The sequence below is a fragment of the Pseudonaja textilis genome, chromosome 1 (genome assembly GCF_049901715.1).
Source record: "Pseudonaja textilis isolate UNSWEBS1 chromosome 1, rPseTex1.2, whole genome shotgun sequence".
NCBI classification, from domain to species: domain Eukaryota; kingdom Metazoa; phylum Chordata; class Lepidosauria; order Squamata; family Elapidae; genus Pseudonaja; species Pseudonaja textilis.
In genome coordinates, this window is record NC_141990.1 from 184,629,298 (window position 1) to 184,653,298 (window position 24,001).

Consider the following 24,001-nt stretch of genomic DNA (forward strand, 5'->3'; position numbering starts at 1 on the left):
CCTCGCTTGTCGAGAAAGCGTGTGTCATTATTGGGTAACTTCCCGAACTGGTGCGCGCTTTCCTGATATAGTGGAATATATGCCCCACGTGATCTCGCCGCCCTTGAGGGTTCTTCGGAGTTATTGTAGCCAGTCCAATGCATCCGGGAAGCACCGGGTTGAAAAAGGACGGCGAAGAAGGGAGGGAATAAGTGATTGGGAACCCGGCTGCTTTGTCTAAAATGCAGCTTGGTTGTTCGCTTGCCTCCTTTCTGGACTGGTTTGTTCATTGGTCCTTTCTGGGCTGTGCTTTCGCCGTCCTAAGAAAAAATATCGGGGGAAAAGACGGTCCTTCCATTTTGCTCGCTCACAATCTCCATCTTGGGATCAGCCGCATGGAGCTGAGTTGCGTTTGGCTTGTAGGCGCTTCGATGGCGCGTGTTGCTTCCCCCCCCCGCCCCCACAGATACGCGAGACGCTCACAGAAGAAGCCGTTAACTGTTCGAATCGGTCGACCCCGCTGATCGTATTCGAAATAAACGTTCGGCTCAGATTGGTTTCATAGATACCCATCCTCCCGGCTTTCCCCACCCTTCTTCTACAGAAGAGACCCTCGAGGAAATACAATAGAGTCTCGCTCAGCCACTTTAGCTGATAAATCAGTTTCAGTTGGAGTTTCGTAGGCTAGATAAATAAATCTCGGTTTTTCTGCCAAGTGGCAGTCTTCGGCTTTTCGACCCTTTCGCCGGTTTCTGTTATTGCTGGACTGCCTGAGAAAGGCGCCATTTCTTCTCGGCTGCGCTCCCTTAAAGCTGAGGCGGAGGAGCCAACATTGTTGTCCCCAGCAGAAAAAAAGACGCTCTCCCCACCGCCCGAGGAGAAGAGCAAAATCTCTCGGGAACAACGGCTAAGACCTTGCCAGAAATCTTCAAAGGCATAGGGCGGTGGATTGGGTTCTTCAGTTTGTTTATGCACAATTTCATTATATGCTCAGTGAAATTCAAGCAAACGTTTATCTCATTCAGTTGTCCAGAGGAAAGATGATAATTTGGTGTTAGGATTACAGTTTTGATTTTCCTGATCTACAGTTGAAGTATTTAAATTAATATTAACAAAATCATATAAATTCTACATTCTTATAAACAAATTTACAACACAAGTAAACAGTGTTTTGCTTTTTAGTTGAAATGGAACCATTATCAAAAAATTTCTGAATTAGTGGTTTGTAGTATTAGATTTCTCGAAAGTAAAGACGCAGATAATATATGCAGAAATGATTTGATGAGACACTAAATACATGTACTTAACTGTACACAAATATATAATAGGATTTATAGAAAACTGCTCAAATAATGTTGATAATAGTGAGAACATCTTCAGGGTGCCAGTTTAATAACATAGTTAAACCTACTTGAGACATGGAAAAAAGTTCCCTTTGAGACAGACCTGACTTCTGGTGATTTCATGGACATAGTTTGGAATCAATACACAGGTGGTTTGCCATGTCTTTCTTTCAAAATTATTTTTGACTTCTAGTTTGAACCTATAGCCCAAGTATTTCTTGTTGATTTCCTGTTCAAATACCAAATTTGACCTTGTTGAGCTTTTCAGGATCAGTCAAGTTTGCCTTAAATGCTGCCATTTAGCTGAACAAGCTGAAGACAAGAATTTTTAAAATCAAATAAATTACAAGGTGAAAAATTAAGGTAGCACTAGTATATCTTTGCTTCACCTTCATATATATATATATATATATATATATATATATATATATATATATATATATATATATATATATATATATATGCTTCACCTTCATAGATGTATGTGTGTATGTATGTACATACATACATACATACACATACATATATACACACAAACGTCACCAAAATACTTCCAATTTTATGCAGAAGACCCGAATAACCAAAGATCCACATACCTATTTAGGTATTTGTTTTATCTAGAAATCTCAGACTGGAAAAAGGTATTCTTATGAAAATGTATGTTGGAAAATTACACCAGTGCGATATCCTGCATTTCTCTTTCTAAAATTTTCTTAAATATATAACAACAAATTGTAATCTTGGGAATAAAATCTATGAAGGGTATATGTGGAGATATTTTCTAGTGATGCCAAGATGGCCAACTGCTCGGGAGTTATTTTGCAGAGTTTTCTCTTTCAATTATAAAGAATTGATTTTTACGAATGCATCTCTTGGACATGAAAAATACTTGAATTAAATCTTAAAAGAGATTTAAGAAAAGAAAAAATTCTAGAAAGCCCGTTCTCTAAAACTGTTATTTGACATTTAATGCTGCCTTAAAAGAGTGTATTCAGATGAGCAAGTATTAGTTTTTCAGAATTAGATTATCCTTGTTTTTCAGAGCTAGATTGTTTTAGATTATTTTATTGTAACTCCATGCATAGGAACAATCCAGATTTTTAGTATTTCTTTTACAAAATTGATATTTTTGAATATCATACTACATATTTTATTAGATAATCCAGCACAAGCATTTAAATATGTTAATTATATATTTATGAATATCTGCTGTGTGCTTAGAACTACGGTGATTAGATTTCTGTTTTTGTATCTTGAGTTTTATATCTCTGCAGTTCATTTACTAGCAGCTGAATTTTATGCCATGCAATAACAGCTGCATGGATAATGTGTCTTTGTATATTTTTTCACAAGGATGACATCCCTATAAAAGAATGTATTGCAGGAGGCTTTAATAATATATAGAATTACTGTATAATGAGCAACCTGTTCCATAAATATATATAGATACAGATATAGATATTTTTAAAGATGTAAATAAAAGGAGGAAGGTCAGAAGATATTAATGTTTCAATAATTTTATTTATCCCTACTCACATATCAGCAAAATTATATAATGCAGGAATGCATGTTTCTGTATGTTTTTGTCTTGTGACTGGTAATTTTTTTTTTATTCCAACTGTAAATGTCCAGGCTGGTCCATAAAATATATGTCTATCAGAGGAAATACTTGCACTGGGAGATTGTTCATAGTTTATTTAAGGATAACAAATTTCATGTGTTGTATTTTAGTCAATGTCAGTGACTGCTGATTTCACTTAAGTATGTATGTTCCTTTGTAATCCCTTTAATTTCCATGAAGAGATTTATAGTGGGGAAAATACGTTTTACCATACTTACAAATAAGAAGTAAACTTTTGATAATACCTGATTTTAAACATCAAAATTTAGGAGATATGTGTCCCTTCTGTCTGTCGCCACTGATGAGCAGGATTAAAAAAAACCCCATGACTGCAATGCAGGTCTGTATGTGGGAGTGGCTCCCTGCAAAAGCCCTAGCCTGTGTTTCAACCAATAAGAGTCAGCACTCTGCAGCTGGATTTGATTATGTGTTGATCTGAATTTTCTTTTTCAAAGGCTTCTAGACACAGAAAAAAAAATCTCACACCTTTTTTCCTTTAAGACAAGCAATTTCCTCAGCATATTTATTAAACAATAAATTAGGAATCATGATAAAAGACAACTTAATTCTTAGAATTTAGCAGAAGCAAATTAGACCTGAAATCATAACCTTTTAGTGAGACAATGTGATTTATGATAGGTAATCCAGTGGGATGAATCACTGTTAGTTTATGGCCTGCTTAGCCAAAAGTCTATATATTCAGAATTGCCAAATAGAAGAAAATGATAATGCTTGCAGAGAAAATATCAATTTAACAACGGTCTCTATAGAATTTATAGATGGCGTTCTCAGGCTTTCTCAGATTTCCCCATCCAGATTCCTCCACATTTTTTATCAAGGAATTGCCTTCCCTGATTCTTAATCCTAAAAAAGGACACACTGTTGACAAGATAATTTTAATAACTAATTGAGGAAAGAGGATTGGATATAAGCGATTGCTAATTGGAATGGCTTGTTTGGCTTCTGTTTGAAAAATTGACTTCCTCTGCAACTAAGCTTTCTTGTAGACTTGATGTCAGCTGGCTGTTTTGAAGCTTAATTGCAGTGAAAAGTGATGTATATGTGTATGGTAGAAAGTAATAAAAGTGTTGCTCCAAGGAAACATTTTAAAGACTGCATGTATGGTGGTATCCTGCTTGTTAGTACGAGGGCTATCCACAAAATAGATTATGTTTTGCGATAGAAAAAAAACGAAGTGTAGGATTTTTTTTTTATTATATACACTTGAAAGTGACACTTAAATACTGCTTTTCAACATATTCACCGAACAAATTGAGGCACTTATCATAGCAGTGAACAAGCTTTGTAATTCCATTGTCATAAAATTCAGCCGCCTGAGATTTGAGCCAGTCAGTCACGCACGCCCGCAGTTCTGCGTCGTCGTCAAAGCACTGTGTTCCAAGCCAGGTCTTCATCCTCAGAAACAAGTGGTAGTCGCTTGGTGCAAGATCGGGCTATAGGGTGGATGAGGAAAAATCTCCCACTTGAAAGCATTCAGGACTTCTCGAGTGCGATTTGCTGTGTGGTCAGGCATTGTCATGCAAAAACAAAATTTTTGAGCTTGACTTTCCTTTATCCTTGTTCTGAATTGCTTTTCTTAGTTTTTGCAACGTTTCACAATACCTCACAGAGTTTATCGTTGCACCATGTTCCAGAAAATCGATAAGAAGCACACCTTGCCTATCCCAAAAAACAGTCGCCATAATCTTCCTCGCAGACAACGTTTGCAAACATTTTCTTGGGTTTTTTGGGGAATTTGTGTGCCCCCACTGCATAGACTGCAATTTGGTCTCGCTGTTCACATGTTTGACCCAAGTCTTTGTCTCCAGTTATGATTCGATCAAGAAATGAATCTCCATCTTTGTCATAAGAGTACAGAAATGTCAATGATGCGGCCATACGCCGCCTCTTGTGGTTTTCTGTCAGGATTTTTGGAACCCATCTTGCACAAAATTTGTGGTAGCCTAGCTTTTGTGTAACAATTTCATGCAACAAACTGCGTGAAATTTGTGGAAAACTAAGCGAAAGTTCCGTTACTGTGAAACGGCAGTTTTCACGAATCTTGTCATCGACTTTTGCGACCAGTTCATCAGTCACAATGCTTGGACGTTCACTCCGCTGTTCATCATGAACGTTAGTTCGTCAATTTTTAAACTTAATGCACCATTTGGCGCACTCCACCTTCAGTGATGGTGTTGTCCCCATACACTTCACACAGTTGCCGAAAAATTTCAATTGGTTTATGGTTTTTTGCCAAACCTTATCACTGATCGCACCTCACAACTCACGGGATTTTCAATTGTAGCACATATTTCAAACGTTTTCTGTGAAATAACAGGCAACAATACGAACCTCCCACTAGCACGACTAGATGCAGACTGAGCGGCAGACACATAGACCAAAGATGGCCACGCTAGCTCCACCCCTTCTTGCTACAGATGAAAACGTAATCTATTTTGTGGATAGCCCTCGTACATAACTCACCTCAGGCTTCGTTTTGATAGTTATTCCAAAGGCTTCTACACGCATCCCAGGCAAATAGATTTTCAGAGAAGCCTTTCAAAGAATATGGCTGCATTAATATTTGAGGAAGTGTACTTTTTTTGTCCTAGCACACTTTTTTGAAACATATCCTTTGAATGTTTTGCATAACTGCCAAAAATAACCTCTGCTTGATATCTGAGCCTTACCGCCATTGGCTGAAATGGGATCCGTATAAGTGCCATGATAGCTATAGTTAAGCAACTTTATGTATAGATTGAGACAGGAGGACAATTCCAGGATATGGCCCTAATTCAAAACGTCAGACATAGTTCCAGACTTGGAAAAACTATGCTTTGTGAGTACTTGGCAATAATACTGATTTTAAGAGCCTTCAGAAAGTTTCAACTCTAGCAACTCCCAGGATTCCCCAGTTACCATTGAGTTGAAGTCTATACATCTTAAAGTTGCTAGAGTTGAGAAACAACGCTATAGAGCAAGGATGTCAAACTCGCGTCATGACGCTGTGATGTATCACAACTTTTTTCCTCTTCATTAAATGGAGCATGGGTGTGGCCAGCACGTGATGCATCTGGCCCATAGGCTTTGAGTTTGACAGCCCGGCTATAGAGAATATAGATTGTTAAATTTGCAGGGGCTCTGGGCAATGTGTTTTCAAAATATGCTATCATGATTATTGATTCAAATAGCAGGCTCTATATTGGGGAGGATGATCTGGTGTAAAATTGTTTAGGGTTTTGTCTTCCAAAAGTGATTTAAAAGTAGCTCAGTTACTCCTTAATGCAATGTGAACATACCAGTAATCAGGTATCTTGCCTGGTCCCTGTATTCTTAGTGGATGCTGCTTCTGCAGTAAAGAGTAGCTCCACATAAAGCTTTGGAATTACCTAAATAGGGAGACACCGGTATGTACATTTACTAGCTATTATCCTATTTAGAAAAAGATGATGTTGCAGTTGGTATATCAGTGAAACTGAGCCCAGAAATCACTTGTTAAGCCTCCTAACAATAATTAAGGAAACTAGATTATTGCACAAAAGTTTTGGTCAGTTTATTGCAAAGTAAAAACGTTTCAGAACCTGATAAACTGGACAAGAGTGTACTTTAACTCATGAGTACATTTAAGTAGGTCTTGCTTGATACTCTTGATCTTTTTACTTTATTTAAGGTGTAGCTAGTTAGCCTTTAGGAAATACAAAAGAATATTCATCTGCTTTTCTTTATCAATGTTAACAAAACATATATTCTCACTCTCAAACTCAGAATTCTGTCTTATCTGGATCTCTGATAATAGTATAGAAGCTAGAAACACCCCCAAATTATATTTTTGCTTCCTTGAAATGATTTGTAGCCTCAACTAGAACAAGCACATTTCTTAATTCCCATATTCTGGAACCACTCATTAACAGCACTTTTAAATTTCCAGGAGACTAATACTTGTTTTTTTAAAACAATAACAACAACAACATGCTGTTTCTATATGATGGTGTTTTTTTATATGATGGCTATAATTCCCTCCCTCAGAACATTAGATGTAAGATCTCAAGAATCAGTTCTTAATGCTAGTGGGTTTGGAAGCTAACACTCTGTCTCACACGTTCTGTCTAACAATCTGTTTTCACTTCACACAAATGCAAGTTTTCTCTTGTTGACTGATTGCCTTTAATGTGTGACATGGCTTCCCATAAATGAGGTGACTTTTTGGGAGAGTGATAAGCACATTTTAAGCATAAGACAAAATATCTTGGCAGGATTAATGAATGTGATCATTTGCCAAAACTAAATTCATTAAATACAGAACTGATAACAGTCCAAGAACAGATGAATATACTAAAGGATAAATTCATTGGTTTATCACTGATACATTTGTGTTTCTTTTCAGTACAGTAATGTACATCCAAATGCTTAATCATAGGTCACATTGCAACAGGCACTATAGAAAAGTGCTGAATGCTACAAATATTTCTGGCAATATATAAGTTGATGACATTTCTTGCCTTTAGGACACCCATGATTTGAAGTCTTGTTTTCATAGAACATACGCTTAATCATACTCTTATGCTAACAAAAAGAATAATAATATAAGCAGTTTACACAAACAAAAAATTAAGTTAAGGTCAACTGTACCATGCATAAAATAGAATATCTGTGTGATTAATTCATATGCACATGATTTCATGAAACAAATACCCTTCAGATTAGAAATACATTACAGAGGAATAGTCATCTTTTGAGATAAAAGCATATATTAACGTGCATGGATAAAAAAAGAATAGAAAAAGTGTTTCTTTTGTGTTAATAATTTTCTATGTTTTGTTAAAATTATAAAGTATATTTCAGTTAAAATATATTTATAATTCAGTAGTCAGATAGCAAGAGTTTTACATTCTAAAATATCTTTACAATTACATACCTTTAAATAGATCCAATCTGTACATAGACAATTCAATGTGCTCCAAACAATTTGGGCTACAGCATTAGTAAAGGATAGTAGGAAGCCTATCATTGATATAACCAAAACTAACCAAATTAATAGATTAATTTGGAAATTAATAGATAAAATTAAAGCACTGACAGTTTCAGGTTTTATTTGTTATAAATAGCAGTTTAGTAGTGAACAACTGCCCATATTGGGCTCTGTGATTGCAATAGCAGTGCACCCTTGAATGGGGCAAACAATATTCATACACTGCTATAAACATCCTTGCACAACAGGTAGAAGCTACATTTGGTGCAAATGGGTGGTTAAATGAAACCTTGTAATACCAATCCTGAAAGCTCTTTCACCTTGAACTCCTGGGGCCAATTGAAGGAATCATTGTTAGGGTTTTTCTACACCCAAGGGTATTGCTGATCAAAGTTATTTGTGTGATGACTTGACTGACTTTGTTTTATTTTATATTGTTTTTAATGCTATTTTTTATTTGCTAGGTGCCTAGAGTTCTTTGTTTAGAATGGCAACCATATAATTTATGTAAATAATGTTAATTTAAACATTCCTCTTGTGCTTTGGGAGCTGAGTTAATTAACAGCAGAAATTAATTAGCTCAATTTTCAATGCAGAGGAAATATTGTAACAAGATGTTTGCAGATCCACATTTCCTTTGGAGGGAAATATAGGGTGGTTTTCTAATGATGAGCACTCAAAGCTCCTCCTGCATCTATTATTAAAATTTCTCCATTCCTTAGAAACTAAGGGCTACTACTACTTGTCTCCTCTCTGTTTTTACTTACTGAATGAGGAGGCAGCTCTGCTGTTCATCTGGTAAATTTTCTATTGCTTTTTTTTCTTCACCTGTCTCACTTGAAAAGTTAATGTGGAAAAGTGAGCAAGTAAGATGCATCTGTGAGCAGACATATCTTTTGAAGATCCTCATATAGAACTTGATTTTGAATTACCTTTGTATTTTTCTTCTCATGAATTCTCTTTACTGAGATCTGAACATACCATTGTATTAATTTTTTGGATCACGAACTGCTCAGAGCAGGAATTCTATGGAATTATTGCTTCAGAGTTTTCTCAGATTATACTTCATATACTCAAGATGTATATTAGTAGTATAGAAGAATCAAAGTAGTATCCTATTTATAATATCACTATCATATGAGAACTTATTTAAAAAAACCTCAATTACTTAAAAAAAAATCTCAATTTCCCATTTTGATCTGGTGGTTTAATTTAGTTCACTTGCTAATTATGTAAACTGAACTCTTATTTTGACAGAGTAACATAAACATGACATAGAATACTGCATGTCTAAAACAAATAGAAATAAATTCAATAATTGAAATTAAAATATAGTATATCTCACCATTTATATATATATTTATGTCCTGTGGCTAGTTAGTAATTATTTTTTTGACTTTGAACAGAATTTAGTTGTGAGTAATGGCTCTCTCAAACAGTCATTAACCCTAGAAGGGAAGAGTGGAATCAGTCAGGGATTACATGTGCATATTATGTATGACAGCTAGAACATCTTTATGTCATTTTTTATTCATAACACTTTTTCCACTCCACAAGGTTTAAGTTACTGCATTTTGGCATGTTATAGAACTGTGAAAAACAGAGTTAGTTTTCCATTCATACTAATACTAAATTGTAGAAAGCTTCATGAGTAAAATAACTGTAGCTCTGTCATTATCTAATCTCTAGCTGACACAATATATAAGGTGTAAAATGGCTAAAATAGTTCAGTAACATCATGTTGAGGAGTATAATTTTTTAAAGTTATAATACCCAAGGTCCTAATAGCTGTGCTTGAGTTTAAGATTAAATGGTTAAAGAAGCAGCCATGTATTATTTATTTATGCTCCATAATAGGAATGTTATCCCCACTGAACAGTCTTCCTTTCCTCAGAAAGAAATCTATTTCAACTGCAACATGCTTTGAGAACATGCTGGAGTTTTCTTTTTTGTGCACAATTATCCGTTTCTCCTAATACTTGGCATTTTCTGCAACAAAAAATATAGTACATCAAAAAATTGCATGTTAAAACTGGATACACGTTGCATTATTGTCACCCTCATTCTTTTGTTCACAACTGGCTCCTCTGCCTGTGTTGCTATGTTAGTTAAAACTGTAAGAGTTGTCGCTAGGTTAATTTTTTGTTTGTTTTCAGTAAAGATCACTTCTCTTTCAGCAAAGACCAGGCAAGTGGCTTTCAGTGAATTCTGAGATTCCTTCTCATCTGGAATAATGAGTAAGAGTTGGGGGGTGGATAATTTGTGACCCTTCAGATGTTGTTGAGCTTTAACTCCCAGAAGCCCTATGCATGTGAGGCCAGTGGTGAAGCTTTCCTGAAATTGTAATTCAACATTAGGAGACATATTGTATATTTCTAGTCTAGATTCCCTAAGTAAGTACATTTGATATTTAAAACTACTTTTTGTTTTCCCTTAGTAATGAAAGTTAGCAGTCTGGGTTCTGTACTAGAGTTATCTCTTTTCCTCTTTTGTTGTGCTAGTTACCTGCTGTAAGCAATCTTACAACCCTTGCCTTTAATTTTACCTTTATTATGCCACTGGCAAGAACTGATGCTGCAAATTAACAAAACCACAATCTCTGTGTGATAATTACAGTCATGTTTCTGTCGTCTCCCACGTTTTAAATTTCCAACCCTCTTCCTTTTGTGATTTTACTACTTCAATGAAATATAACAACTCCTTGGAATTTAAAACCAAGTGGCCCTGCAGCTATTAGTGCTGTTAAATGAAATAGGATTTACATCAGAGGTGGTATTCAGCAGGTTCTGACCAGTTCTGGAAAACTGGTAGTGGAAATTTTGAGTAGTTCGGAGAATCAGCAAATCCTACCTCTGACTGGAGATTTTACAGTATCCTTCCCCTGCCACGCCCACCAAGCCCCGTCCACAGAACCAGTAGTAAAAAAATTTGAATCCCACCACTGGTTTACACAACACGATAAGGCAGAAGGGGGCAACTTGATCTTTTTCATTTGGGGTATCAGCTCCCAACTGATACCATCTCCTGATAGGATGGCACAACTCAGTTTTGTCTGGGCTTAAACTGGGATTTGGGGGCCAAGACACTCTTATTCCTAATTTATCCTTTTTACCATAATTTGAGTCTGAAAAAAAATGGCTGCTCTTTTTCAGTGTCCAGAGGAAGCTTGTGGCTAACAGTAGAGAAGTTAGTGCTCCCTTGCGTGCCAGCCCAACATCTTGTACAAAGGATGAAAAAGATGCAGGCTGCAGCTGCTTGGTTGGGATAGTGATTAAAAGTCATAGGGTTTCCCCCGCCCCCCCTTAAAAAACATGGAACTTTTTTGGGTCAAATTAAGACACTACATTTCAATTAAATTAGAAAATAAGCATCAGCAATTCTATCCCACCCCGGTCACTCTAGTTTTTGCTTTAGCTTAAGCTGCTTCAAGCACTATCAAGTCAATGATAGTGAAATTAATGAAGCTGATGTTAAACAGGAGACTGAAGTTTTTAACCATGGATTTTACGGGTATGTAGAAAGGGATTATAAAGTAAATTTCAGTGCCATTGATTAATATATTATCTGAGAAAAAGCAATGCTACTGACTGTTCATTTGTACCAACAAATTTTCTTGGACCTTCCCCACACACCCCATTTTTTTTTTAGTGTTTAAAATATCCCTTTAAGCCGAGCTTGTTTTTGTTATCTGAATTTTGCTTTATCTGGTCAATGATTAACTTCAAACACTAGGAAGCTACTCCGCAACTCATTCAGGTGGAACTTGTGAAGGTTACAAGTAGGAGATGGAAGATCATTTGTACATAACAACTTGCCCCATTAAATCATATATTGATTTCAAAATTGGATTAATAATAATTAGCCAGTCTCTATACAGCTAGAAATATATGTGGTTCATTATTCATTTAATCAGCTTTAGAATTAAAATCTATTTTAAGTATGAAAAGGAAAGTGAACCCATAGAATAGAAGTGATTTCTTTTTGAACCCTCATCTTCAGACTACCCAGTATTAAGAGATTATATAAATAAATATTCACCAAAATGAATACAAAATCTACGAAAAATCAGCATTTGAATTCTCCAGGAAGCTTATTTTGGCTGTGCTTTGGGAAAGTTCTTGTCTCTTGAATACCAAGGTACTCCCTGTATAAATACGGCCTGAGGCATGGCTCATAAAACTTGTCATGCAATTAAATGAGTGGTTTCTGTTGGAAATAAAATCGGTATGTTGCTTGGAATCTGAATTATGCCAAGCATAAACAGACAGCAGTTAGCACCAGTCATTCTCAATGCAGCAAATAAATAAAAGCCAGACAGGAAATAAAGCTATTTTTTAAATTAAAAGGTGAGCTTAAAAATGTTTTAACCTACAGTCTAGTCCAGTGGTTGCCAATCAGTGGGCCGGGGACCACTGGTGGTCCGTGAGAAAATTTTGGTGGTCTGCAGAGAAATGTCACCCCCAAAGCACCCCCCCAACCCAAGCAATTAATCCAGGCTGCGCAGGAACACAAGCCTGCACCGCCCATATGGCTTGCAGGAACACAAGGGTTGCGTCGCTTGCATTGTGAACAACACGAGGTAGTGAGGGGAGGGGGGGAAAGGGCGCAGTGGGGGGAACTTGCTTCACTTGCCCCTCGCACCTTGCCTGTCCACTGGGCTGCTGCTTTCCGCTTCTGCTTTTGGCTGCATGCAAGGAAAGCAGCAAAAGTCTTTCTCTTCCCCCAAACTCCGCCAGAAATGAGTCTTTGGGACCCTGCAAGACATCCTGCTTCAAGATGCTGCACTGGAGCGACAAGTCTTACAAAGATTCATTTCTGGCAGAGAAATGAGAGAGAGAAAGAAAGAAAGACTTCTGCTGCTTTCCTTGCATGAAGCCAAAAGTCAGTCAGTCAGTCAGTCTGTCTGTCCCTCCCTCCCTCTGAGAATGGAACTGGAGCTGGTATCCTATGATCCCAAATAAATGATTGATTGGTAGGAAAACAGAGTGGGGAATTTTCCTGCAGACCTTTTTGGGGATTTTTCCAGGGTCTCTGGTCCGCGGGATTTAAAATTATGAGTTTGACGATCCCTGAGGTCCAAAGGATTGGTGACCCTTGGTCTAGTCCAATAAATGGTTATGACAGAACCATGACAGAGAGCTGAGCACCATTCCTATATTATAGATGGATTTGGTGCATGAATTTATCCAGTCCAGTACTCTCTACTGCAGGAATAAGGCAACATGAGGCCCACAGATATCAGCATAGCCGTATATAACTTGATGCTGATCAAGTTCTCCCACTTGACTAAAAATAAATGTAAAATTAAGAGGCCCGGCATATCGCAGGGCAAAGGACCATTCCTTCATTCATTTTTACAAAGGAATGATTGATAGAAATGGTAGAATGGTAGAAAGCTTCCTATGGAATTATTTTGTCTTCTATTTAGTAAATAAGAATTGGGGCGTGGTCCTGCCCAATGTAGCAGAAATTTCATGAACCAGTAGATCTTCTTTTGATGGCAGTTTTGTGAGTGTACATACTACCTGTTCACAAACACCAAGCTTGGAAAATGTGTCTATCCTTGCTTTTCTCCAAATATTAGGGCTAACCAATGGACTGCAAAGATCCAGATGACTCTTATTAGCAGTACATAATTATCTTTCTTCTGTATCCTTTTACCATAATCCAGGGGTTGCCCAGATTTTTGTACTCAAGACTGTACAAATGATGAATGCCCTTTAAGGTCTCAGTTACAACTTTTCCCCAGCATTCTTGGTAACTGAGGACATGTTTTACATGTAAAATACATAGTATCTGAAACTGAATTGTAATCCTTGCTCACAGTGGGGCTATGTAAACAGTCCTTGCCAGAAGAGCAAAGAATGCTAAAAGTAAGTCCAACATCATTCAATCAGCCCCAGTGTCAGATATTTTCTTAGTGATTTTTTATAAATTCAGCTGCTGTTTACAGCTTATGTTTTGCAAATCCAACCAAGTATAGTTTATTCAACATACGGCAATTAAGCAAAGCATGGCTTATACAAATCATGTGCAAACTGGATCTATTCCAGCATATGTAAACTGGAATTGAGTGCTAAATGTATTAAGGATGAACGGGGAGGGTAGCAACAGGGTGACCTGTCTGACACATTGTGCTAAATCAGGGTTGGATTAATAAATTGTTATTGAATTAGTCACATATAGCTGTCTTTCGAAAGCCATAAACTACAACGATGGGTTCATACAGCATATGTTGTCAAATAAACAATGATAAATCCAACTTGTCTTTTGGGATAACTATCCCCCTCAGTACTAGAGTATAAAAAGGACTGGTGGCCATTAGCAAAGCGCAATCTACAAGAGGAAAACGTTTCACTTCCAGGCAACATGAAACGTTCATTGCCTGTGTTAGATCTTTTCAGATATCCAGATTCAAGTGACAGAATGGGTTTTTGAGCACATGAAGGCATGTTCAGAACACTTGTCAGGAACACCTTTAAATCAAATGTATATTTTTCTCCGAAAAACCTACCAGTATCTGAAGACAAACGCAGTCACTGAAGATATAGCACAGTGTTTTCAGAATTGTTATAGCGGATAAAATAAATCTAGCAAACAAAATGGAAATTGTAGCTTTTTCCTTCCTGTTTTGGACACCATTAAAGTCACATCCAGTGCCTCACTTTGCCTAACCCAATCAGGCCCAAATTGACCTTCCCTACCCCAGACATGGACTTCAATCCCATCTAATCAAACCTGTCAGCTCAGATTACAGCCCAAGGCAGCCCTCATATGGAGCTGTACCAAAGTAACAAGCTGAGAAGCCCAACCTTCTGTCTTCTGTCAGCTGATGGCCTCAATATTCCTTTTCTTATACAATGGATTTCCCCCAGCTCTGTTGACCCTCCTGAAAGGGCTGTTCGGTCTAACATCAGAACCCGCTCCAGCTACAAGGACAAGGATCTGCCTAGTTTCCCCAACTGGGCAGCCAATCAGATCCCTAGGATTTCCTGCCTTGTAGCCTAAATCTTTGCTTTCCCATCTTTGGAGATCCCTCTGTCTTGTATAGTAGCCATTCAATGTGCAATGTACACAATTCTTTCTCAGTATTGTGTTCTGAATTTGCCAGGACAGTTGCCACCCCAGGTTACCTGAGAGGCTGCATTATACCCTTTGAATTTGGATAATTGCATAGGTCCAATGTGAATCTATAATAGCAAGCAAAGCTAAGCAATACATCTTATTTAGTTTTATATAATTTGTAAAATTATATTTATCTGTTCTCTCCCCTTGAGCCCTAACTCAGATCATTGGGCCTGTTTCTATTGACTGTTTTTGTTGCAGTCAACAAAAAAGAGCTTATGTGCCCAGACTGTTGCTGGCTTTCAATCCTAATTAGGAATCCCCAAATGAGATAGCTGTTTGAATGACATTTTTAAAGCGATGGTGCCAGCTAGTGGCAAAGAGAAGAAATTGATTGCTTCCACCACTGGGCTGATATTTCTGTAAGAGTACGTAATATAATTTTATCTGCATCAACATATTTTATTCGTCCGTTATCCCATCACTGTACCAACAGTGCAGTGGCAACAGGGAAATAAAGTAAAATCTGGCAGCAGTCTCCTCTGTAATAGGATTTAATTATATATTATTTATATGGAATTGTAATGTTATCACTGTATTTATGGAAAGATTGGCTCATGTCAGACCTTTTATCAGCCATCTCTCTTCATTTCAGTATTTACAACTATAGACCTTGCTTGCTGCTTATTTGCTTACAGTAAGCACATCATACTGCAGGTTTATTTTTTAAAAAAAATGCAGTAATTTTTAACATTTTTTTCCCTTTAAAAAGTCAGTAAGAGTATAGCTGTCTTATTTCTTCAGCTGATTCATTTGTGAACATAAAGAGGCTGTGAAATGGCTAATAAAATTGAGACATCTGCACTGGCATAAAAATGGTACTATGGTGACTAAAAATAAGGATCCTGTGTTTCAGAGGAAAAAAAAATCTTCCATTTATGTTTGTTTATTCAGTCCTTAGCAAAAAAAAAATCTGTAAATTACACAGCAAGTATTTTGTTTATACAAAGAATCATTGATGGGTCATCTTTTCAAGTTCGACCCGCCTTACTTGATCTTTGAACTGCTGTAGAGATCTTAGGGTAGTAATAAATAAAGCTAGGGGCTAAAGGCATTCTGTTTGTTAAATAATGAGAGCTGTTTATACTCTATTACTAACAGGTAGGAATCAGTTATTACTAATACTTGCAAATAATTTATCACCCAAAGTATTGGGAAGGCAATAAAGTCCAACTTTTCTTTAAATGTCACATGTACCTATGAAGGTCAGCTGCTATGAATAAAGGCACCCCAGATAGAAGCATTTCTAATAACATTTTGTGAAGATAAATGAGGAATAGTGACAGTCACCAGCACTTAAGCAGAGCCGGTGTGGTCCAATGAGGAGGAAAGTGCAGGAATATGACTGAATATATACTGTATATGTGAAATTTTATTTACCCTTATATGCAAGTTGTATGAATTGTTTGCTTCCAGCTTCACCCACTGGGTGGAGCTGCACTCTTCACATTTTAAGCTTGATCCCTGGCATGCCAATTAAAAAGGATAGCTATCAAACAGAGTAGAGCTGGAAGGAACCTTGGAGGTCTTCTAGTCCAGCCCCTGCTCAAGCAGAAGACCCTATACCATTTCAGACAAGTGACTGTCCAGTCTTTTCCTAAAAACCTCCAGTGATGAAGAGTTCACAACTTCTGAAGGCAAGCTGTTCCACTAGTTAATTGTCCTCACTGTTAAGAAATTTCTCCTCAATTCAGGTTGCTTCTCTCTTTGATTAGTTTCCAATCATTGTTTCTCGTCTTGCCCTCTGGTGCTTTGTAGAATAATTTGACCCCTCTTCTCTTTGTGGAAGTCTCTCAAATACTGAAATACTGCTATCATGTCCCCCCCAGTCCTTCTTTTCTCTAGACTAGCCAAACCCAAATCCTGCAACCATTCTTCACATGTTTTAGTCTCCAGGTCTTTAATCATCTTAATTTCTCTTCTTTGCACTTTTTCCAAAGTCTCAACATCTTTTTTGGTAATGTAGTGATCAAAACTGAATGCAGTATTCCAGGAGTGGCCTTACTAAGGCTTTATAAAGTGGTACCAATCCTTCACCTTAAAGTGTTCTCCACCTATCCTTGAGTCAGGAGAAAAACTACTGTATACCGGCATCATATTCTGGCTGCCTTGTATGTTGAGTCTTATTCTGTCATAGTAATGAAACCTGCAATGATGCTTTCCTGCTGTTTTAATGTGGGGCAAACAAATGGGTGACTCTCCCAGCTTCATCATCTTCCCCCAGCATCCAGGAATACAACAGCCAATCATACAACCTCATTCAGACTGGGAAAATATGGGCATGTATTTGGGATGGCATAGTTATATAACCATCAGTCAATTTGCCAGACTAACAGGTGTCAGGCAGCAGGTGTGAAGATGTTTTCCATCTGAGCCCCATCCATCAGTCTCTTTCTGAACAGAAGGGTAACACTCTTCTGGAACTGCTCAACCTGTATCCAGAAATAGTCTAACTGATAGGACATAGATTTGGAGAATTGGCACAAGGGGATTAATGATAATCAAGCTCCATTTTTGACCTATTCTGCCTAGGATGGCAGTGATCCTGTTCTTCTGGCCAGAGCACCCAGAATTAATATATATAGATACAATATAGATACAAAATCTGGAACCAGATTTTTTTTTAATGCTTTCAAGTCAATCTTGACCCTTGGTGACTGCCTGGACAGGTCCTTGCAGATTTCTTGGCAAGGTTTCAGAAGTAGTTTGACATTGCCTCCTTCTCAGGGCTGAGAGAGAGTGACTGGCTCCAAGTCACCCAGTTGGGTTTATGCCTAAGGTAGGACTGAATTCATGACCGCCCAGTTTCTAGTTTTAAAGCGATATACTAAACTGGATTGCCTGGACTAGGCAAAACAATGCCCACTCAATCAAAGTAATGAAAATAGTAAAAAGTATGATTACATAAAAACCTTTCATGTCAGAAACAGGGAACAGTCTTTAAATAGTGATGCATCAACAACACATAGGACATAGCTCTCTTTCCTGGTTTATATCAGGTTTTTAATTTTTTTGGTGCAACACGCAATTAGTACTCAAGAATGGCCTGAAATTACATTGCCAATGAAGCACACTGTATTGCATCTATACCACAAAAGTGTGGCAGGAGAAGAAAATCAGTATTTAAAACTGGAACAACTAACAGTGACTTTAAGCTGCTTCAGTATGGACTGCGGGCAAGAGGAAGGAGAAGACCTGGTGTTAAAATGGTTGATGAGGTATATAATATATTCTTACTACATTTATGGAATGTGAGGTTTAATCCAAAGGCCATGTAACTAACTCCCCATTCCACAAATTCATATAATCCAAGTTTATATGATGGCACACTTGACACATATTTATATGGAAGTAAGCGCTTCATAAAGAAAAAAAATATCCAGCCTTTTATTTTTTCCTAAAGCTATTTATGATTTTAAGATTACTTACCTCAGAAAACATTATTAAGGGGGCAGGTTTGAAATAAGATAGAAAATTTGCATTTGATTATTAATGGGATTGCTTTGTGAGTACTTCTTGTTCATAGAGCTCCTATGTCTACAAAAACCTTTTGCTGTTAGAACTGTATCCATTTCACAGAACAATAACTATATATATCTGAGTAAAATCTCCTTTCTGGTCTTCTGTCCTTTCACTTGGTTCAATAAGCCTTTTCAGTGAGTGTAGCTGAAATCTGTGGCCATCTTTTGACATTTATGTGATTCAATGAGTAGCTCATTAATAATCTTAATATATTTAGATAACCTATATGGATGCCCATTTCACGGAAGTAACTCTGGTCAGGGTACAGAGATTAAAACCCAACAGTTAAAAACAATAACCCATGATACCCGAGGTAAATGATACATCCAAATCACAAAATCACATCAATAGCCAGGCCTTCAAAGCCTAACAGGGTTGGAGCCACCCAGCTCTCCAAATGATTTTTGTTTCAATACAACAGAGGCCTCCAAACTTGGTAACTTTAAGACTTGTGGACTTCAACTCCCTGGCTGAAGAATTCTGGGAGTTGAAGTCCACAAGTCTTAAAGTTGCCAAGTTTGGGGACCCCTGCAATACAACCTTCAGTCAAAGCAGGAAGAGCATTTCTAAGAAAGCCAACAGATATCCAACAGTACAGTAACCAATATCTTTGCTTTCTTCTCTTTGTAAAAGCTTTGCCCATTGAGCTTTTCATCACAAGATCTGACGCAGGATGGTGGCTTACTCACATCTGTTAGGAAATAGCTGCAGATGGCAGGGCTCATTAGCTGACAGAATTCCTTGGGAACATCATCAAAGAAGACTGGGACTTCATTTGACTAAATGTGAATACTTACTCCTGTTCAGCATCATTACATTTGCTCAGATCTTTAACTGGCTGCCTGGCATCTAGGGTATATTTAGAAAGGCAGACATAACATAACCTTGCTTGTGCAAACTGGCAGACACATCAGCATTAAATGGGAGTGTGGTTATGGCATCTTTGGAAGTATCCTGAATAAAATTTGCAGTTCAGTTTAATACTGTTTTAAAAGATGGTTCAGGGACAGCATTTTAGGTATATTTTTTAAAGCATTTTGAACAGTACAGTACATGTTTCAACAGTGGCCAAAGTGAGGCTAAGATTGTATTTTCTGTCTCTCTTATTTTTTTCAAGAAATCCAGAAGGGGGAGCTCATAGATTATCCTATAGCTTGCAAGTTTGGGTCAAAAGATCACAGTCTTTAACTTCATTTATGTAAATGGTTTTTTTTTTTTTTGGGTGGTGGTGATGGTTTGATAGTACTGTAATTATTCATATACCAGGCCTTTTTAATTTTTTTATTTGGTGTCTCTGAGTTGTTGTTTTTTAAACTATTTTTTATCATAACATTTTATTGCATTTATTTTGTAACAAAAACATTCGTATTCTTTTATTTTCAATTTATTGAGGGCTTTGATTTTTTTGAGAATCAGCATAGTATAATGATGATTACAGTGCTGGGCTAAAAACAGAAAAAACAGTTTCTAGTCTTTATCTCACATGGGTGTTGTTGGGCCACTCACTCCCCCCCTCAGCCTTAATCATCATCAGGCACTGTAACAAGATGGCTTGAAACAAAACCCCTCATTACATCATGTATTGATTCTTCCTTCCCTTTGTGACCAGACAGCTCATTGTAAAAAAAGTGGACCTGCAACCAAGAGGGACAAGTTCTAAGAAGAACAGCATTTAAAGCAAATGTTAGAAATAAAATCAACTTCCAAGAAGAGTCATTTGACACTCCCAAAACTTAAAACATGGCAGCCTCAAAAAAAAAAAAAAAAACACCAATAAAGCTCTCAAAGTAAGAAGAAACAATGGTATGTATTAAAAAACAACTAAGTCAAACCAAAATCTTATTCAAACCAGCAATTACAACAAGATATAACCCAGAGGTCTTCAAACTTGGCAACTTTAAGACTTGTGGACTTCAATTCCCAGAATTCTTAGTATTGAAGTCCACAAGTCTTAAAGTTGCCAAGTTTGGGGACCCCTGATATAACCCAATAGATCAATGTTTCTCAACCTTAAACACTTTAAGGTTGGATGGACTTCAACTCTATGCTGGCTGGGGAATTCTGGGAGTTGAAGTCCACCCATCTTAAAGTGTTGAAGGTTAAGAAGAAACATTGCAATAGATTAAATAGCAGGAGCACAAATCCCTAAGATGATGGCCAAGATGGCCTCAGATAAACATTTCTTGGAAAGAATCTGTAGCTATGTCGGACAGACTTGCCTGAAATTACAGCATAGTGATACAACAAAACCTCCCTTTAACAATTAAGAGGAGGAAGTATCTTTGTCTATTAAATATGGCACTTTGAGTGTGTCACCTGTGATCTGTTTCATCTATGATTAAACAACATGACCTAAATTGCCAGGATGTCATAAAATTAAGATTATATTAATTTGGTTTGTCTCACCTAGACTTGTTTATTTTGCTGGGCAAAATAGAAATTTAGTCTGTTGCATCCAAAGTCTGCTGACTGCAGGAGCTGTGAAATTGAGGTTTTATTGTAATACCTCAAGGGGTGTTTTTTTGTGGATCTTTCACCATCTTTTGATCTCTGCTGATTCACTGCCACAGGCAACTGTTTGAGGAAGGGTAGAGTTTGGTTTTTTACTAATGTTTTGTACTTTCCTTGAGATGTGTGTTCCATCTGTTCCAGGTGAGAACCGTTAATAAATGGAACAGCCTGGCCTCCAGGAGTTGTGGGTGTTCCATCACTAGAAGTTTCAAGAAAAGATTAGACAACCATTTGTCTAGCATGGTATAAGGATTCCTACCTTGGGCAGAAGGTCGCACTAGAAGATCTCCATAGTCCCTTCCAGCCCTATGATTCTATAAGGTATAGGTATTTGGAGATGAAAGCACATTTGGAATAATTAAAGCAGAATTCCCCAACCTTTCTGGCTTTGCAGACTGGCAGGGGAGGGAGAGGTGATGCTTCTGTACAAGCGGCAGGTGAGTGTATGTGCACAGCTCCATTTGCATGAGTGGCGGGCCTGCCCGCCCACTGCTCACACAAGTGAGGATGCGCACACCTCACCTGCCACTTCCGTGGCCCAGTTCTGAATGGCTCAAGGGCCAGTAGTGGACCGCAGCCCTGGGGTTGGGGACCACTGAATGAAAGCACATGATGGGTATACTCACAATATGGTTGACACAGGTATGACTGACTAATTTATATAATGACTGCCAGGTAAAGACAGTAATCACCAAACAAAACAAAATGAACTAGCTCCCTTAAGATGCACCATCATCTCTTGGCTGGTGTAATGGACCTTATTTAGGGAGAAGAGTTTTAATTTGGTTTAATCTGTCCCCAAGCTCTACCTCAATACTTTTGGTAGGTTTTATGGATGATGAGAACTTCTGAACAATGCTATCAGGACCGTAGAAATGTCCATGGGTTAACAGGACTGCAGGATGCAAAGTCTTCTCCATCAGCAGTGTATTATCTTATCGGATCGGATCCTATCCTATGCTATGCTATCCTATCCTATCCTATCCTATCTATCATCTAATCTAATGTAATCTATCTCCAGATCATGTTGTTTGCAATAGCATGGAAAAAGTTTTTTAATGTTATTAGTTTACCCTACAATTGACTTAAATGGACTCTGTAGAGGACAAGACAATTCTATAATTTGTATTTGCTCAAGTTATAGAGCTTATTTATTTAAATTAGCCTTATACTTGAAAGTTTAATATGATTCCAGTGTAATTTTGAATTGTATGGTATTGATTATACTATATTTGAGTCATGGCTCTAAACTTGAAATAAATATCAGTGGTTGTTTTCTGCATTATTGCACTCTGGCCTTGGTAAAACCAGACTGTTGATTATCATTAAAGTGTTATTTATTTCATATTTATTAATCCCTATTTTTTCATTCATGTTACAGGTTAATTTATACTTTTATTTCATGCTCTATTTGGCTTTACTGATTAATATGCCCCATGGCATTCAATAAAGCCAGACTGTGGTAAAAATAAGAGTGATATTAATTTCTACCATTACAATAAATTTACCTTAATAAAACTAGTTCAGTAACTCTGCAATGTTATTATAATGGATGTTTCAACATTATTAACGGTTGTTCACAATTGCGGTTATAGCACGAATGAGGAAGAGTTGTTACTTGTTAGATTCAAAGTATAAACTGGATTGTATTTCATACTGGATTTTATATCCTTAAACTTTTAAATACTTCTAATACTTTTTAAATGTATTATTTTTTCAGATTTTAATTATTTCCATTGCTTTTAAACTTGAATATTAAAACAGATTTTGGATTATGACAAAAACTACATATTCTCTTTAAATTTACATGATCTTTTCTAATAAAACTTGTAGATGTAGATATGAAATAATTGATGTTGTTTGTTTTAAAGCAATCACATAAGTGCCATTAATTATATTTGCTAAGTTTCTGATTTATATACAGAACCAGGCAAGGAAATTGCATGTGTGTGCGTTTGTGTGCGTGTGTGTAATTTGTTTATTGCTCATCTCATTGTGATTTATTCATATTGTAAGTCTGCTTTACTAGGTAAAATGAGATCGAGATACCATTTCTGATATTGTGCTTTTTGTATTTGTGAATACTGCACGGCAATATTTTGAATCTAACTACAAGTGGACACCAGGAAAAAAGCTGGTGGACAACAGCACATGATAGAATGTACAATTAAGAAAGTGCATGCTGAACAACTAGCACTCCAATTCACCACCTAATCAAGCTTCTTTTTAACCTGTTTTAAGTCTCATTGACGTTAATAAAGTCATACCAGTGTGAGATTTAAAAACGTCCCAAATCTTATTGTATACTCACTAATTCGACAGACCACTCTGATGTACAAACAAAGAAAGTTTATTAAAAATGTGTTTGCAAAGGCAGGCCTCCATGGCTCTTCCCAAAGCATATTGAAATCATGAAGTACGCCTTCAGGGTTTCAAACAATACTGTCATGCCCCTGGTGGAGTCTGACTCTGAGGGAGAGGAGGAACAGCCAACAGGGAGTGGAAGTGTGGCTCCAGAGGTGGTGGAGGAGGCTGGGGAAGGCCGGCTGAGCAGTCAGAGGAGGACCCAGGCCCATCCCCTATCCATCCTAGGGCACACAGGGAGGGAGAGGATCAGGGAAAAACATGGTCTATGCGGGAGGAGAGGGCTATGATCCTCTTCATGGGTTGCAGGTGTGAGATCCGCATGAGAGTTTGGACTTGTGTGCTAACAAATGCTGGAGACAAATTAGTATTTTAGTCCTGGATGAGGTTTGTCTCGGTTGGCATTCTTCCAATGGACTGTACCTGGTTATCTTCCTGAAGTTTGTAATTATTTATCCTAGTCTGTCATGAAACTTTCTTCAATGCGGTTTGTTTTCGGTTTTTGCTTTGTTAGCTGCTCTTTGAATTTGAACTGTATTTCTTTTGTTTGGAATGTTATTTTGAAAA